This window comes from Gouania willdenowi, chromosome 4 (assembly GCF_900634775.1).
Source record: "Gouania willdenowi chromosome 4, fGouWil2.1, whole genome shotgun sequence".
Classification (NCBI taxonomy): Eukaryota; Metazoa; Chordata; class Actinopteri; order Blenniiformes; family Gobiesocidae; genus Gouania; species Gouania willdenowi.
Genome location: NC_041047.1, coordinates 7,623,180 through 7,640,035, shown reverse-complemented (window position 1 = coordinate 7,640,035; position 16,856 = coordinate 7,623,180). Strand labels below are relative to the sequence as shown.

Genomic DNA, 16,856 nt, shown 5'->3' with positions numbered 1-16,856 from the left:
AAGCCGAAAACGGAAAAAAAATAAGGACAAGTGAAAATCGTCCCCCCCTCGCTAAATTATCTCAAAGTATTCATCTGATCAAACTAAACATTTACAGTGTTTCTATTGAATAATCATGGAAAGAATTGGTGAAAACCTCAGATTTTTTTGAAACTGAGGTCCGTGGGTCATTTGTGAAATGTCATTATCATTATAAGTTCTGGACACGCCTACATAACGTATTTATGAGCCTCTGCTACTAAGGCTCGGAAAACAAGAGGGACTTTCAGAGTAAAGGTTCAGATTTGGGGCTCAGTCAAAATCTCTTAGAACGTGAAAGGTGTTCATGCATTTGACATGTCCTTCCTTATCTTTTAGTTAATCTCATTCCTATTCTCACAACTCTCACTAACTGTCCATGTTTGATTCACTATCCCAGTATGTCACTGCACCATTATATATACAAGCCTCAAGAACATTTCAAATCAAATGGATCACAAGCCATCACCTTTACAAACAATGCCTGGTCACATGCACAGCTGTTTTCTGTTTTTGACTTAGGTTTTTGTTTATTATGTCGTCTCACAATTCTGGCATGGGCTCAGCAAGTGTTCATATTAGTTGAGACGGGAATAAGCGCGAGCAGGGGTCACGGCTCATGGGTTGTATATTTTTTCCTGCGCACTTAAGCAGCGATACTTACTGTTCCCTCAAGTGTTTGGAAAGTGTGCTGTTTCCATTACTGACCGCCTTGCTTTGCTGCAGCACACGCTGTTTTCTTATGGAGGCCCCGTATGTGAGAAGTATAGCCTTGTGAGCACGTGTACATGTGCGTGTGGACGTGGCCACCTCAACCAGATGAGGGCTGTTATCATTGTCATATCAATATAGATAATTGTTTCCTTGATTATTGTAGAAAGTTAGTGGTAAAATGAGACGTTGCTTTTTATTTATTGCTATAAAACTATATCTACATTAACTACAGACAGTTATCACCGTATTTACCGTCATTCTCTAGAATTTCCACAAGTGATTCTAACGTAAGAACATTGAACCAAAGATTTTTTCAATTGTCTCTCATCGTTAGGACTGCTATGAAAGTAATACGTCCCATATGTTGGTTTCATAACGGCTCTGCAGCCCCACCCACAGACCTGATGTCATGCTTAACCTACCTGAGAATGGGAGAACTGGCTGACATGGAAAGGCTTGATGTGGTTCACTGCGGCTCTTCAGGCTTCATAAAAGCTAGGTCATGTGCCCAACATATGCTTCTGTTCACATGTTGTTTTGAACAGCTTCACTTCTGTTATGTTTATAGTTTCTAACAAAATAAAAGCCTGAATCAAAAGTTATTTATGTAGTTTTATGGTCTCCCTGTAACTTCCATTACAATGGCTTGGATTAGTTTTGTGACTTGTTTTGTGTCCATAAGAAACATGAACACTTTGTTTGATTCAATTGATGTTTGATTATGTAGCCAATTAGTTCTTTCTTACCTGGTATGATAGAATTAACGTGTTTTTCAAACGAAAAAAAACAAAAATCAAATATATAAGATGTAGATAAATGTAAATTTAAATTACAAATAGTGTTGGTGTCATAACGGTTAAGAATATGGGATTATAATCCGAGGATAACCAGCTCGAATCCAATCTGGTGAAGTTGAGTAAGTAAATTAACCCTAAAAGCTCATGTTGTTTGGATAAAAGCGTCTGCTAAATGTAATTGTAATTTTGTGATTTTTTGCAATTTTCAATTGCCAAATACATTGTTCTTGTAGGAGTTTTTTTTTTCTTGCTTTGTCGTGTAACTCCTCCTAGGCTATTAATGCAGCACTAATGACATGTATGTCATCTCATAGGGGCAATATCAAGGATATGTAATCAACCTTTTTTGGAGCCAAAATGTCAAGGTCAAGGTCGCGTCAAATGTCAAACACCAAAATTTTCAATATCTCTACCAATATTTATCATACAAGTCCGATGCTTACATTCATAAAAAGCTCATTTCAGGTGGAGTGTTTTATTTTGTTGGACCAAAGCTGTACGACCTACCAGTATAAAGATTGGTAGGGGTCAAAGTTCATGATGTCACAAAAAAAAAAAAAAAACTTTTTTCCCTATAACTTGGACACAAATTGAGATACAGTGCTCAGACTGGTACCATTGAACAACATTTCCTTTCTAAGTGTGATCTTGACCTTCACACAGTCATATTTAAGATCAAGGTCAGTCTTCTGTTTTTCCTGCATTTTTACTTTCAATTTAATTAGTAATAAGAACAAACTTGTCAACAAATCCAGATACAGGTTGTCATTTTTGCAAATGTTTTCAAATTTCAATTGCCAAATACGTATTCACTTAACAAATACAGGTCACGCCTAGTTGAATTTCAGCTGAAAGATTACATCAAGTTGAAGATAGTTATTGCCAGAAAACTGTCAACCTGTTCGTTGATTCAACAAAAACTCAGATAAAATTGAGGAAAAAGGGGCAAATTTGGCACGATAAAGTCAAAACGGCAGACTTCCTGTTAGATTTAGGTTATAAGTCCATATTACATTTTTACTAGTCACGGTCCAATACATATACCTACCAAATGTCATCCAGCTAGTTCAAACCCGTGGAAAGTTACAAGCGCTAGGTGGCGCTATTGAGTCCCAAAATTGCATGAAAAAGCTACATGTTAAATGTTTGACCAAGCAATACGGTCCTGCCAAATTCCCGGACAATGCACCACCTGTAAGGGCCTCAAAAATCTAAGTGAAGAATAAGAGCTCAAACTCACTTTGGTCAGAGCCACAAATCATCTCTGTAAAGATGCTGCCACTATAATTTCATTGACCCTACATGACATGACACCATGCAAACTGAACATTTAACATCTTTCTTTAGAATCTCCAGACTGGGACTTTCCTGCGATCATAGCATCCGTATCTGGGTTGCAATTTATCCGTTTCAAAACACAAGGCTGAGCCAGTTGTGGTATCTAGCATACAGAGAGGAGCGGTTACTAGGGGTTACTGCTTGGATTTTAAAAGCAACCACAGTGCAAAAGCCAAGGGGTTATTCAACCTGCTCCTCAAAACAAAATTTATTGAGTTCAGCCTGTGGCGCTTTTTAAAAAACTGTGACGTGTGATACTTTACTTTCATACCTCGAGCCTGCACTTGTGCCGTGTTGCAGAAGTAACACCTGGAATCAGTGCTGACCATACATTTACTCAAAATGGACTTAAAGCCATGTTTATGTATGTGATGCCTCGCAGAAATAATTCTTGTTTTGCATCTTTATTTCTTTAGATGGTGTCAGAAATTTGGTATGTATCGGTATTGATTGATTCCTCTTTATCCGTAGTTGACCTCAACTTTACGACACAAAACTAGTTTTAAGAAGCCCACAGGTGAATTGTTTCTTTTAGTTTCTGAGCAAAATAAACATCTACATACTGTATATACTAGATCGAGCTCATCATTCCCAAATCGCACCTTTCCTGTTAGCCCGAGAATCTTTTTTACAAATCCTGCAGCGGGATTTATTAAAGCTTTCTGCACAGGAAATGTTGGTGACTGACAAAGTTTTCGAAGGCTAAATAGACGAACAAGTTATTTAAACTCGAGATGCACCGAAATGAAAATTCTTGGCCAAAACCGAAAATGGAAAACCGAAACACCAAAATAAGTTATTATGCACATTATTTGTGTGTAAATGTGCACTATTTCCAATAAAACTAAAACATTGCAATCAATATTAATGGTACAAAGAATAAATACATTTTAAATATGAAAATATTTATTTACATTCCAACATTATCACAACATCCTGTTTCGGTCTGATTTTTTTCGGTGAAGAAAGTGTTTTGCCTGAAAAAAGAAAATGCACTTTTGGGCCATTTTCGACCAAAACTTTTTGGTGGCCGGAATTTCGGTGTATCACTAACGTAAAGGGCACAAAAACATGCATGTTTTACACTCAATTCTAAATATGAGGCCAGAGCGATCTGAGAATACTCCACATTACAGATTGTTCAACACGTGCTTTCATACTAAAGTGTTCTTGTGTCCTCTTGCATACGCTTTGTTTTGTGATGCACACATGCTCCCATTGACTTGTCATCAGTAGTAAGGTCAATTCCACATGACTTTCCTTTATTTGTAAAAAAACAGGTTTCAGGATCCAGCCCTGCTGTTAAACGTTAACACCTGACCTCCTGTTTTAGGCCGAACGAAGGGAAAAAGTCTTTCTGGGAAAGCCCTTAAACACTTATGGGAAACCTTTTGGCCATCTTTTTCCCCCCTTTTCAAGATTAAAAAACACTTTTTTTTTTCCTTTTTCCATTCCAATCCAGCCCCTCTCACATGTCTGACTTCACATGTGTGTTTGGGGAAATCCCTCTTAATGGTCAGTTAATCTATACTTTGTTTGGCGAGCTGTGATGTTTTTCCCCTTTGGGATTGCATCCACTACATTCCTTTGGAAAGTGTGGGTGTAGCCGTTTGGTTTGATGGTGTTTTCCTTGCACAGAACGCAATGTGTTTCCATCGTTTTTTGGACGGAGCACAGCAGAACGACAGCTGGAACACCTCAGCAATGAGGAGAATGCAGATATGAAAGGGCATCAGGAGACTTTCCAAGAGCAAAGAAAGAATGCTGTGGCTGCAGAAAGAGAAGAGATGCTGTACCTGAACTGATCATATTAAAAAATATCATAAAACACTAAGTGTGGGAGAAAATAATAGTAATGTACCTGTAGCTAACAGGGGGCTTCCTCAGCATCATACATTAAAGGAGTCCCTGCGTGGGCGGGAAGAGAAAGACGGGGAATCCTTCCACAATCCTTTAAAAAAAAATGTGACTCACCCAAACCCCTCTCCCTCTCCGCCACTTTACTCCCTTGTAGCTCAGTTCTCCCAAAGCAGCAAGTATTTTTCTTCACTGGTGGAAAAGGTCACGGTGGGTCAGACCGCGGGTCACATAAATCCAGACAAACCCTTGTGGAGACGGTTTAGTTGTACATTCTGTTCTGTGGCACACCTTGGGCCTCGCTAATGTTGAAACAGCTTCAAAATGTGGGAGCTTTGGGTATTTTTACTTTGGCTTTCCAGAGGCCTCAACCCATGGAAGAAAAACAAAAACTATGGGGATTCCTACTCAAATCATCTCAATTGAATCATCTCTTGTACACGTGAGAGGGACACCGAGATTTGCCTGTGAATGGGTAATAAGCCTTGGTTAACCGCAGAGCTTGGAAAGCCTGACAGGATATGTGAAATGGCTGCTGGTGACAGTTGTCAGATCTTCAACTTTCCATTCCACTTTTGATCTTCGACCATATGTACTTCAAACCAAACCGCCCTTTGTCGTGCATCCTTAAACATATTACCAGGATACATCAGTGCATTGTTTCCGAATGTCATTCAGTCACATGCATGAACGTTAAACAGCCTCTTCCTCTAAAATCATACAGCTGGGTTTTAAAAGGGTAAAGTAAATGAGTCTTTTGCAGGTAATCCTGCTGCCTTCACCATCTACAAACATCGATAGTGAATTAACTTGTGTTTATAGTGTCCAATGAGGAAATCTGCTTGTAATTGTTTGTGATAAACTGGTGGCTTGTCCAGGATGAACTAAGCTATTCAGGTTAAATAAGCATTGATAGGCTCCATCTACATGCAACCCTGATAAGGACTTGAAGGCAGATTGAGAACCTTATTTTCCATGATCGCAGCAAATGGAAAGAAAAAACAGAATTCATGTTCTAAAACTGAGAAAACATTTCAAAACAATCTAGCCCAAGTTACCCAACATGACACAGAAATGCCTCTCGTGCCTCACATTTACACGCTATTTTTCACCGGAAAATGGGTAATTGAAAGTTTAGAAAGTGTGACAAACTGACAAATATCTACAGTTCTGCCCATAATCCTGTTCAGTAGTGATCTGTGATTGAAAATACACGCAGAGCTACATTTGAAGAGTGTTTTTAATGTATTGTGATGAAGAAGCAGTTCAGATTGTTATTACTGCATTCAAATCTGAAAGAGGCTGTGGTACAAAAACAGCTTTAGTTGTTGGTATATCAGTTGAACTGGTGACGCGTCATGGCAGAAGCATCCACAATCGCTCTGCTGTACAGGATTTTCTGACTAGTTTGGGACCATATCACATTCATTATATTTTTCCTCTTGAACGGGTGGCTGAGGGTCTAGCATTTGGGCTAACATAATCTTGCGTGATTTCAGCGAAAAATCTTGTTTACGTAAACTTGAAGCATATAAAATGTAAACATAACAGTTGATTCTATTAATCCTATAGTAAAGTCATCTAGACAGAGAGAGATTACTAAATTGTAACTTGAAATGGAAATACATGAACCCTGAAAAGGAATTTGAGAAATTTTGAAATGGAAAATTGGAGGCCCTACTGATAGACACATTCATATGCATCTTTAGGGCCAAATGGAGGCTAATTCTAGTGGATTTTATAACCTACTGTAATTTCTTTCTTGTATTAATTTGCGCGATATACACAAAGGCTGTGTTTGCAATGAGGCTAAATATCTCTGTTGATTCTCCACCATTGAAAGTTCTGAAAACATTTTAAGTGAGAAAGTGACCAAGTAGAATATCAACATGTGCTCATTTGATCCATAAAACTCGCGGAAACACCCTCCATTGTGCTACTGACAAAACTTCTGGTTAACTTCAAAACAAGAGACCTATTTACAAAAGGGTTAAAAACGAATGTAAGATAAGAAGAGATGCTTTTGTTTTGAAAAGGGGATGTTTGACTTTTAGCATGAAGCAGGTCCCAGAACAATTTTATGTTCCGCTCACAATGCATCATGGGTCGGTTGAGTATGACTAGTGACACCGTGCGTACTTCAAAAATGTCCCAATGGTATACATCCGAGTATTTCTCGCATACTCAATCTTTCTATACTATCTAATGTGTACCAACTACATACTCATTTTAACGGCAGACTTAGTATGAGTAGTACGTTAAAATGTGATTTTGAACCCAACCATTGTTATACTTTGATTAAAACTCAGCAGCCCATTTAAAGACATAATCTCATATGCTTTACATGTATTGGCCACCGTTTGCCATGCAGGACATTGCCAACTTTTTACTAAATCCAAAGTGTGTGTCTGCTTTAGGCCTGTCAGTATCACATAGCCCTATATATTGCCTACCATACAAAAACAGTCTTTTATAGCCTCTGTGCAGCAGATGCAGTGATTGACACGCTGTAGTAACACCCACACTTCTGTGGAGATGTGGGTGGTCGGTGCACGTCTGTCAGCTCAGGTGGGCCAAAGGTGATGGCGAGTGGGGTTTCCCACTCGGGTTTCCTCTGAGAGTTAAAGAGACAGAACAGATTGAGGAGCACTTTTCCAGCTTTTTCACCTTTAACTACATCTATAGACCTAAACGTTATTGGTTTACTTGTCCTGCTGTTGTTCTGTAAAATATTAAATACCGTCACTGGCTTAATGTTAATGTAGAGCTTTTAGATAAAGGGAACTGCTGTTGAAAACAAGGAAATGTAGGATTTTAATGAAGCCTGTTAACTCGATTTCACTTTTTTCCTTTTGGTGTAATTGAACACGGGGGAGTGCTCTGTGGTAAACGCAGTAAAAGGCGTTACTTGTCCGTGCTGAAGTGAAGAGTGACCTGTAGGCCATGAATTCTGTCAGTTTAGAGGATAAACAGACACTGCTGACGTTCATGCTGAATCCTTAACACGTGTTTCCATCTTTTGATTTATTAAAACCGCAATTCAGCAATATTTTTTGGGCATGTAATGCATAATGATATTTCAGCATCAGGGGCTGCCGTTCTTAGTCCTCCTATTATCCTCAAATATTACTAACACATTTCAGATTGACCCCAGGGATATTTGCCTCTGGAAAATTATTTTCAGAAAATTTTCGACCAAGTTTTTGTTTCAGACACTTTGTTTATTTATTGAATACATAAATAACTATAATATAATAAAACCTTGACCTGTACTTTAGTGCCACCATCAGAACAAACTTTCAGTTTTAGAGTTAGTGTTTCTTGAAAATTTCTCATCTAAATCTTTTCTAAATTGGGGTGCACATTCATGATGCCCCCCCACCCCCAGTTCTTCTCATAAACATATTTATTTACCCTTTTTTTTTGTAACATATTTTGGGTTATTCACTATATAATCCTCTGTCTCAGTCTACGTCACTTTCACTGTGAAAGAGCTGACCCTAGAGGAACACCAATGCGTGCAATATGTGTTCAGCACAAAAAAAACATCATGATATTTTTATGCTTAATCAATTGTAACCATCAAATTTGGAAAAGTCATAAAATATGTAGCAAAAATAAAATCAATTTTTTTTTTAAATTATAAATATTAAATGGAGCAAATTTGACCCCGAGGTTGATAAGATAGGAGGGTTAAGGAGAGACATTTAATCTAACCAGCATAGGCTGATGTGACGGGGGGAGGGGGGGTGACATATTTCTCCATGATGTAGGTGAGTTTGTTGGCTTTCCCCTCCCGGTGGTGCCGAGTCCAATCTGTGGGGGTCAAAGCCAATAAACATGCAGGAGTCGGTGCCAAGTTGAGATGTGTTTGCTGAAGCCCCCTTTGTTTTCCCTCACTGTGAAGGCTCCAAAATGTTTATACCGCAGCACATCCATGCTTGTGCTTTCCAGCAGCTCCTAGTCCCCAGCGCTCCTGTATTTGTGGAGCCGTCTCAGTGAGAGCCTCTCCATAGCCCCGCTCGTTGACCAAAGCTCTTTATTTGCTCTGGGAAGGACACTGGGCTTGTCAAACAAGATTCATATTTCAGTTTATTTTCATAGTGCTCAGCCATGCTTCGGTGTCCGTTCACATTGAGCATCTGCTTTGACCAACAAAGTGTCCAAAAAAACAAGCTAATACCTATGCATGAGTTACATTTCTTTAGTCGATACACATCTAAAAAGCAGTGGTGTATTCCTAGGATTTCACAGTAATCTGCAGGACCCTGTGCCCTGATAAGGACTAATCTCAATGACCGAGCGTGTTATCTAAGAGAGATCCACTCGTGTTATTTAACAGAGGAACCACCTCATCTTTAATCATTACAAGGAGCCGCTAGGGTTACAAAGCTTGGCAAATACAGACAAAGTCGGGTTGGACAACAGATTATAAATCAATGATGTAAAAGATTGTAGTGCTGCAGTTGTCATATTGAGATAGTGTATTGCATTAAAGCTGCTACTAGGGCTGGGCGATATAAACCAAAAGCATGTGTGAGTGAATTCTGTGGTGTGGATGTTTATGGGTAGTTTTGTGTTTGGATGCATTCAGAAATCAATTTAACTGAGCTTTTAATGCTGTTCTGAGAAGTAGCTGAAGCAGCAACTCTTAAAATGAGTATAATACAAAAAATCTATTTATCGGTATAGGCAAAATTCCATAATAGAAAACTCAATATATCTTGAATCTTGATATATCGCCCAGCCCTAGCTGCTACCCTTGATAATTTGTTAGATAAAATCATGGTGCAATGAATCAAACATCATTTACTCCACAAAGAAAAAAAAAAAGGGGCAAAATTGCTTGAAAGTTGGTTTCATCTCCACCGTAAACATTCAGTTTGTTTTCACGCATTGCATTGTGGGATGTAGAGTAATGGAGACGGGTAAATAGAAGTAATACTTCTACAACATAAGTGGTATAGCTTTGGTGTCATACATCAATAAATCTAAGACGGTTTGCTTGGAAAAAGATGTAAATGGTTGAAATTACAGCTAGAAAGTTTGTTCTGATCTTCGCTGTAAAAACTGTATTTACAAGTCAGAAAAGTTTTGCGCCCTACATTGTGGGATGAGGTCTTGTAGACGGATGCGTAGAGGTGTTTTTACTTCATTCTTATCATGGATTCTTGTGTTTGCCCCAAAAAACTCTGTCAAAATAACTTCCCAACACATTTCAGGTATTTTCACTGAAAGTTTTGGCAAAAACGATGGCCCAAAGGTTTTGGAGTTTACACGGAAAGATCTGAATCTGGCTGAAATTGAATGTTTTACGGAGTGATGTGATATCATGGGGAATGACGAGAGTAAACCAGAACCAAACTGTGTCAAGTCAATCACTATCCTTCTTATCTGGCAAAAAACACGCAATAAATCACAGTAAGAAGTAGGTTAAAGATTTATGGGACATCCCACAATGCAATGCGCAAAAATATGTATAGGGTGGAGATGAAAACTATTTTGACCTTTTTTCCATCTTTTTGGAGTAAATAATGTTAGTCATTAAGTTTATTTACTAAAAAAATATCAGGTTAGCAGTTTTAAATTATGTAATAAATATTTTTTTTTAAACCATAACCTTTATTAGTTTGTGGTGTTAATGTTATTTCTGAATAAATTATTACAGCTGTATATAGTGTATATAATAATATGTTCTTATCTCCACGTCAATTCCACAGCATCACACCTGATGCACTTTTACTCCCTATGTTATCAAAGTCTTTATGATATCGTTCCATACTAACATCTCATCCCTCAGATGATTGTAAAAATATGCTCATGCGTTACTTATCTGAAATCCGATGCCTCTAAGCGCCCAGAAAAGAGCTGTGCAAGGACGAGTCTTTCTCTTTACCCGCGGCACGCTGCCAGGTCTCTGTGGCCCATGTGGTATATACAGGTCTCCACGTCTGCTGCCATTAAATATGTGCCCTTTCCTCAGTGACCCACATCTCAACATTTATGTAATGCTGAAAGCTATTGCGGGGGGTGGGGTTGGGGAGGTGTTAATGCTTGGTATGCTTCAACATACTGTAAGGATTTGTTTGGATAAGGTAGGGATAGGCTGCTGCAGAGTGACTTTTGCTCATTTCACCCCATCGTTTACGGCTTTGAGAACAGAAGTCTGTAGGAATGTGTTATTTAAACACCATGACTGTGCCAGACTAGGACAATTAAATATATTTTTATACAAAGTACAGTGTGTCTGCCCATTGTTCGGTTGCAATTTTACTTAATATTTGAATATTAAAGAAAACAAATAACTGTTTAGAAGAGAACATTCAAGACACAGATGAATACTGGGATTTGGCATCAAAGTCAAATGATTAATATAATTGAATTACAGTGAATGGATGTATAAATATCAGCAACACATTAAAATGCATCTCTTATATTTCCTCCCTCCCTCAGGTGTAACACTGCCCTCTCTTTATATCTTTCCCCCCCAATAAATTATAATTAACCCTTCCTTAGACAGGGCTGGTAATGGTCAGTTATGCAATATAATGTTTTTTTGTTTTTCTCTCAAAAAATGCATGCATAGTTGTCGCCAAAAGATTGCACTGTAGTAGTGGTTCTGAAACTTTGAACAAAGGTGAACTTTCAAGCCCTACCTGTGCTCATTGCCCCCAAATAGGCACAGGTGGGGGTGGGTTGGGGAGACGAGACGGAAGTTTTATCTACTAAAAAATCTGAGGAGGTCATTTAAATCTTTTGTCTTAAAATGCTGTTATTATCTTCTTTATTTCTTTTTTGTTGTTGTTGTTGTTGTCCACGTGTCTTTGAACTCCCTCTATCTGTTACCGTCATCGTCCGTGACCCCAATGTCCAGCCAAGACTTCAGCTGTGACGCACAAGGATCATTTTTGAAACTTCTATCCACTTGTACTCACAAGCAAGTCAGTTGTTTTCCCCAACTTTGACTGACGGTTTATTATTCTTTTAATCAAGCCTTTTCAAATCAATAATATTCTGTTATGGATCCAAATGCATTGTGGTTTTTTATTGACCTTTAGCTCCACTGCAACTGTTTTACACGAAGCACATTCCTCATTCAAGGAAACATTGAGGCACAAAGTGAAATATGTATTAATTCTACAATGCTGGAATGAACTGTGTTAGCGTGTTCATTTAATCCAGACTGAGCCTTTCGAGAGGTGTGGAGAACATGTGATCATTTGTTGCATGCTTGTTGTACTTCTACTACATTGGCAGTGATGACAGTGATACGTCTATCGATAAAAACATTTATCAGGACATAGTGTAGGCCTCATAGATCAATAAACCAAAGTTTATTTGCTCAAAAAAAGATGTAAAAGTTTGAAATTGCCACTTGAAAGTTTGTTTTCATCACCTCTGTAAACACTCATTAATTGTGGGATGTGGAGTCCCGAAGCGTAGACGGATGCATAAAAGCTTTTTTACGTCATTCTTACTGTGATTTCTTGTTTCTTTGCCAGACAATGAGGACAATGATTCTCTTGACACCATTTTTGTTCTAGTTTGTTGCCGGTATTTCCAGTGATATCACCTCACTCCGAGAGACATTTATTTCCTGCTGGATTTTGATCTTTCTGTGTAAACTGAACACAAAATGAACGTCTGCTGCAACTTTTAGTGACAACACCAGAAACGTGTTGGGAAGTCACAAGACAACACGGAAGGAATGAAGTAAAAACACTTCTATGCATCCGTCTACTCCACCTCCCACAATGCAAAATTTGAAAAAAGTTATTGGCTGTGTTAGAAATCGCATACTAAAGTACTACTCATACTAAGTCTGACATCAATATGAGTATGAAAAGTGTTAACATTAGATAGTCTGAAAAGATGAGTACGCGAGATATACCCGGATGAATACTGTATTGGGACATTTCCCAAGTATGCTACCAACTGCCCCATGATGCATTGCGAGCGGAATATAAAATCATCCTGTGACCGGCTTCAATCTAAAAGTCAAACATCCTCTTTTCAAAACAAAAGCATCTCTTCTTGTCTTCCATTAGTTTTTAACTCTTTTGTAAATAGGGCTCTATCAGTAGCATAATGACAGGTCTCCGAAAATCTCTGAAATGTCTGCATGAAATGTGTTTCCGCAAGTTTTATGGATCAAATGACCACATGTTGATATTCTACTTGGTCATTTTCTCACTTAATATGTTTTCAGAACTTTTAAAGGTGGCGAATCAACAGATATTTAGCCTCAGTGTGTTCAGGTTTTTGTCGTTGTTGTTCGAAATGCATCTTGGGAAACTTGAAAGTATACTTCAGTGGGAACCGTCATCATCCTAATCATACTAAGTATGTGATTTCAAACACAGCCATTGTATCCAGCAGCTTCTTTGCAGTTCTTGCAGAAACCCAAGTTGTTTTTGATACAAGAGTGTCTATATGTTTGATCAGTCATATTTATAAACGATTGGGGTTTGTCTATCAAAAACTGTTAACCTTCTCATATTTAGACTGCCCAGGGTGCAATGTCTTTTATACTGAAGCGTGGGACCGGTTCATGCAGACTATGAACACCCACAAGAATGCTATTGTTGTGTACTTGATTCCCCTCCCAAATGCACCCAGCTTTATCAGTTCGATGTTCTCTCCGAGCAGAATGCGATATCCTCAGGTACCGAGGGCTGGAGGGGGGAAGAATTGGTCCATAAAAAGTCCCAAATAAAAGGCTGTTCTCTATGCCCCGTCTCCCCTGTCCGGCCCTGGAACGGCAGGAATGTGGCAGGCAGACGGACTGGCCCTGAGAGCCTTCAGCCTCTAATGAATTTCAAAAGGGCTTTTTTCATTTAAAGCAGGGTGCAGGCTAACAGCATGTTGCCTGACTAAGCAAGCAGGGAGGAAAGACGAGAGAGGAGGGAAGAAGAACCACTCGCTTTTGTGGAGAAAGGGGAGAAAAAGTGGTACTGGCAGAGTGAGTTGGCATCTGCACAGGGTTTGGTATTGGGTGTCCCTCACGGTGGACATAATGGGTTGCATTGCACGAGTAGGAAAAGAGCATTCTTTAGCTTAGCCTGAAGAGAAAAGAGTATTTAGATGTGAGAAATCGAGCTCCGAGAAGAATTCAGATACTTAAGTAAAAGTATTCCTCTTAAAGTGCCATTAAAAAAAAAAAGAAGAATGTAATGGTGAACACTGAAAGACAATTAGGTTATGCAGGTTAATGTAAACAGCTCTAATGTAAAGCATTGTATGCAGAGAATAATTTAGCCCTTATTGTTCTGCTCTGAAAAAGCCTTTATTGCAGTATCAATGTTCCATAATCATTCATCTGTAGTTACAAGTATAAACTCAGCAGTTACAATGCTGTATACCAGAGATGGGCAACTTCAATCACAGCGAGGGCCACGAAAATGTGTTTGATCGAAGGGCCACATCATCAACATTCATGTTAGCCTTTAGAATTATGACCAATGTGTGCATTAACACAGGAAAGAACAAAGGGTTTTTATACTTTGTTGTTGTCTTGCTCTTTATGAGACATTTTGTGCATTTCTGTTGTTCTTTTGCGTATTTTTCCTGTCAAGTATATGCATTTTGGAGTCATATTGTGTATTTGTGTCGTCGTTTTGCGTTTTTGGAGAAGTCTTTGTGTATTTCTGTAAGTTTACTTTGGGGGCCTTATAAAATTAAAGCGAGGGCTACTCTGTTGTATACCAATCAAAAGGACATTTACAAATTTACACACCTTACTATATTGTGTAATACTTATTTGTGTAGCAGGTTTGCAGTCAACACTAAAATGTGATGCAATGGTTGACAGATATGTTGACTTTCTAAATCATTTGCTCCCTGAACACCAACTGCTTTGTTACAGTAAAGCATGTACTGTATATGTCAGACAGTAAACGCCTGTCCGACACAGTAGCTGTTATGTCTGATTAGAGGCAATTAGGTTTTCATGTGGTTGTTTTGAAGAGCGTGAGCAGCCTTTGGGTCGTATCACCTCCTGTGATGTTGGAGGAAATGCCAGAGTGCTGAGGTAAAGGCCTGCCTCATAAAGTGCAGTAGATTCCAGGGAAGATGACCGGTGTCAAACTAAGGGGTCTGATGTGGCACCAATGAGCTCACAGAGGGAAAATAGTCAGTTTAGTGCTTAGAGCCTAAGGAAAGATAATCATCTTTACAGCGTTTATGTCCTGATTTCCCAGATTTAGAAATACAGTAGTCCCTCATTTATCGTGGGGGTTACGTTCTAAAAATTACCTGCAAAAGGCGAAATCCTCGAAGTCATCAACTTTATTTTTTACAATTATTATACATGTTTTAAGGCTGTAAAACCCCTCACCACACACTTTATACACTTTTCTCAGACAGGAATTAACATTTCTCTCTTGTTTAAACACTCTCAAAGTCCAAATCTTTGTAGATTTTAACATATACCTGTTTTCAAACATGCATCACTTCAGAGTCACACTGCTAGCGATCAGACGTTGATGCTGAACACATTCAAACGATGACGCCACGTCAACACGAATACCGGTCTGTTCACCCATTCAACCATGGAGTAGAAGCTGTGTGTGACCACCTGGATCTGTATGACACAGCCTTTATAACCGGGACCGGACTAGGAAGGATTTGGCGTGGAGGAGAATCAGCGAGGAGGTGGTAGTAGCAGGTAAAAATTCTCTCTGTAGCACTGAGCTAAGATAGCATTAGCCGCTAATCACACCTGCTCTTTTCACTGGTGGTTCATGTTTATGAGAGGAGAAAAAGGAGCGCAACTCCTCGCTTCAGCAGGCAGTGAAACTCACCGAGTTGGATTTGTCGCTGGTGGGTGAACGCAGCATTAGCCAATCAGGACGCAGAACACAATGCGCGTTCATACGCTGTAAAAAAAAAAAAAAATCTGCGAAACACCAAGGCCGCGAATGGTGAACCGCGATATAGCGAGGGACAACTGTACAAGGGGTTTAGTTGTGTCCTCTTGACTTCAATGGCATCACAGTGATGGTCTAACACACCTCTGCAAAGGCACACTTTATTATTTTTTCAAGTCACACACAACTAAAATATTTGTAAGAATATCACAAATCAGGGAGACAGTCAATCTTAAAGTTTAACATGTCATGCCTTCGGCCCAAAATTGACCAGTCGTTGGCTAGGTCGAGTGCATCCTTACCTAGACCTTCACTTAAACAAGCCACACTACACAACTCACTCGCACATGCTGTCCCTTAGAGGAGAAAAAGACCAAAGTGCCACATATTGTGCAACTGTTAGTTAATATATGTGCCTGTGTAGCATTTTGTGTCAGCAAATTTAACCCAGAATTGTCTTTCTGGTAAGACTTTAATAAGTTAAAAATATCAAGATTCATATCATATATCGCCACTTTGACAAAATATTGAGCTATGAGTTTTGGTCCATATCGCCCAGCCCTACCGTTGGCTCAGTGGCTTGGTCTTTTATCCATCGGAGGTTGTAAAATGTATTCATAGCACAAAGGCCCAAGGCCTATGTTTCCTCTTAGTGGTTGACCTATGGTCACTTGGTAAACTTGGTTTCACAACATTCAGAAGGGCTGGCAAAAAAAAAGCCACATGGAAGTCACCATAAGGCAGAAATGAGTACCGGTATTTCAGAGTGGGCCACTCTCTTTTAGTATTTAAAGACGGTAAATCAGTAATAAGTGCTTTACCATGACTGACAACTACCTGTTCTACTGTGTTTAACAACCTGCAATGTGTATAAGCTTGTGTTTTCATGCAGACTTTGCTAAGCTATCTTGTTGTTCAGGCCTATCTACCTGGATGACCGCATCGTTCCACAGTTGAAAAACACCAGGATCGTTATGTTTACCAAAACGCTCAGTGAGAAAGGCTGAGGTCATTCTGAGATAGGACTTGTGGAAACACTGATGCTTTTGGCTACAATCGGAAACTACTCTCACAGGAACCCCAGAAAACAGGACAGTAAAATTTCACTGGGCGGTCAGACAGCAGAGAACATGAAAAGATCCTCCACTTTCCATGCTTGGTTTAGGGTTCATCAGAGAGGCTGTGCATGGCATGCACATGGGTTTCCTGTAATTTAACAACAGGGGATGTGTTTCAAAATATATGCTGATGATATCTGGGTGGC

General features: G+C 39.1%; 1 protein-coding gene across 2 annotated transcripts in view; it reads left to right on the top strand.

The window, feature by feature from the left end:
* The window catches only part of ddah1 (dimethylarginine dimethylaminohydrolase 1), a 93,382-nt gene that overhangs the window by 55,078 nt on the left and 21,448 nt on the right, over positions 1 to 16,856 (top strand). The window lies entirely within an intron of this gene.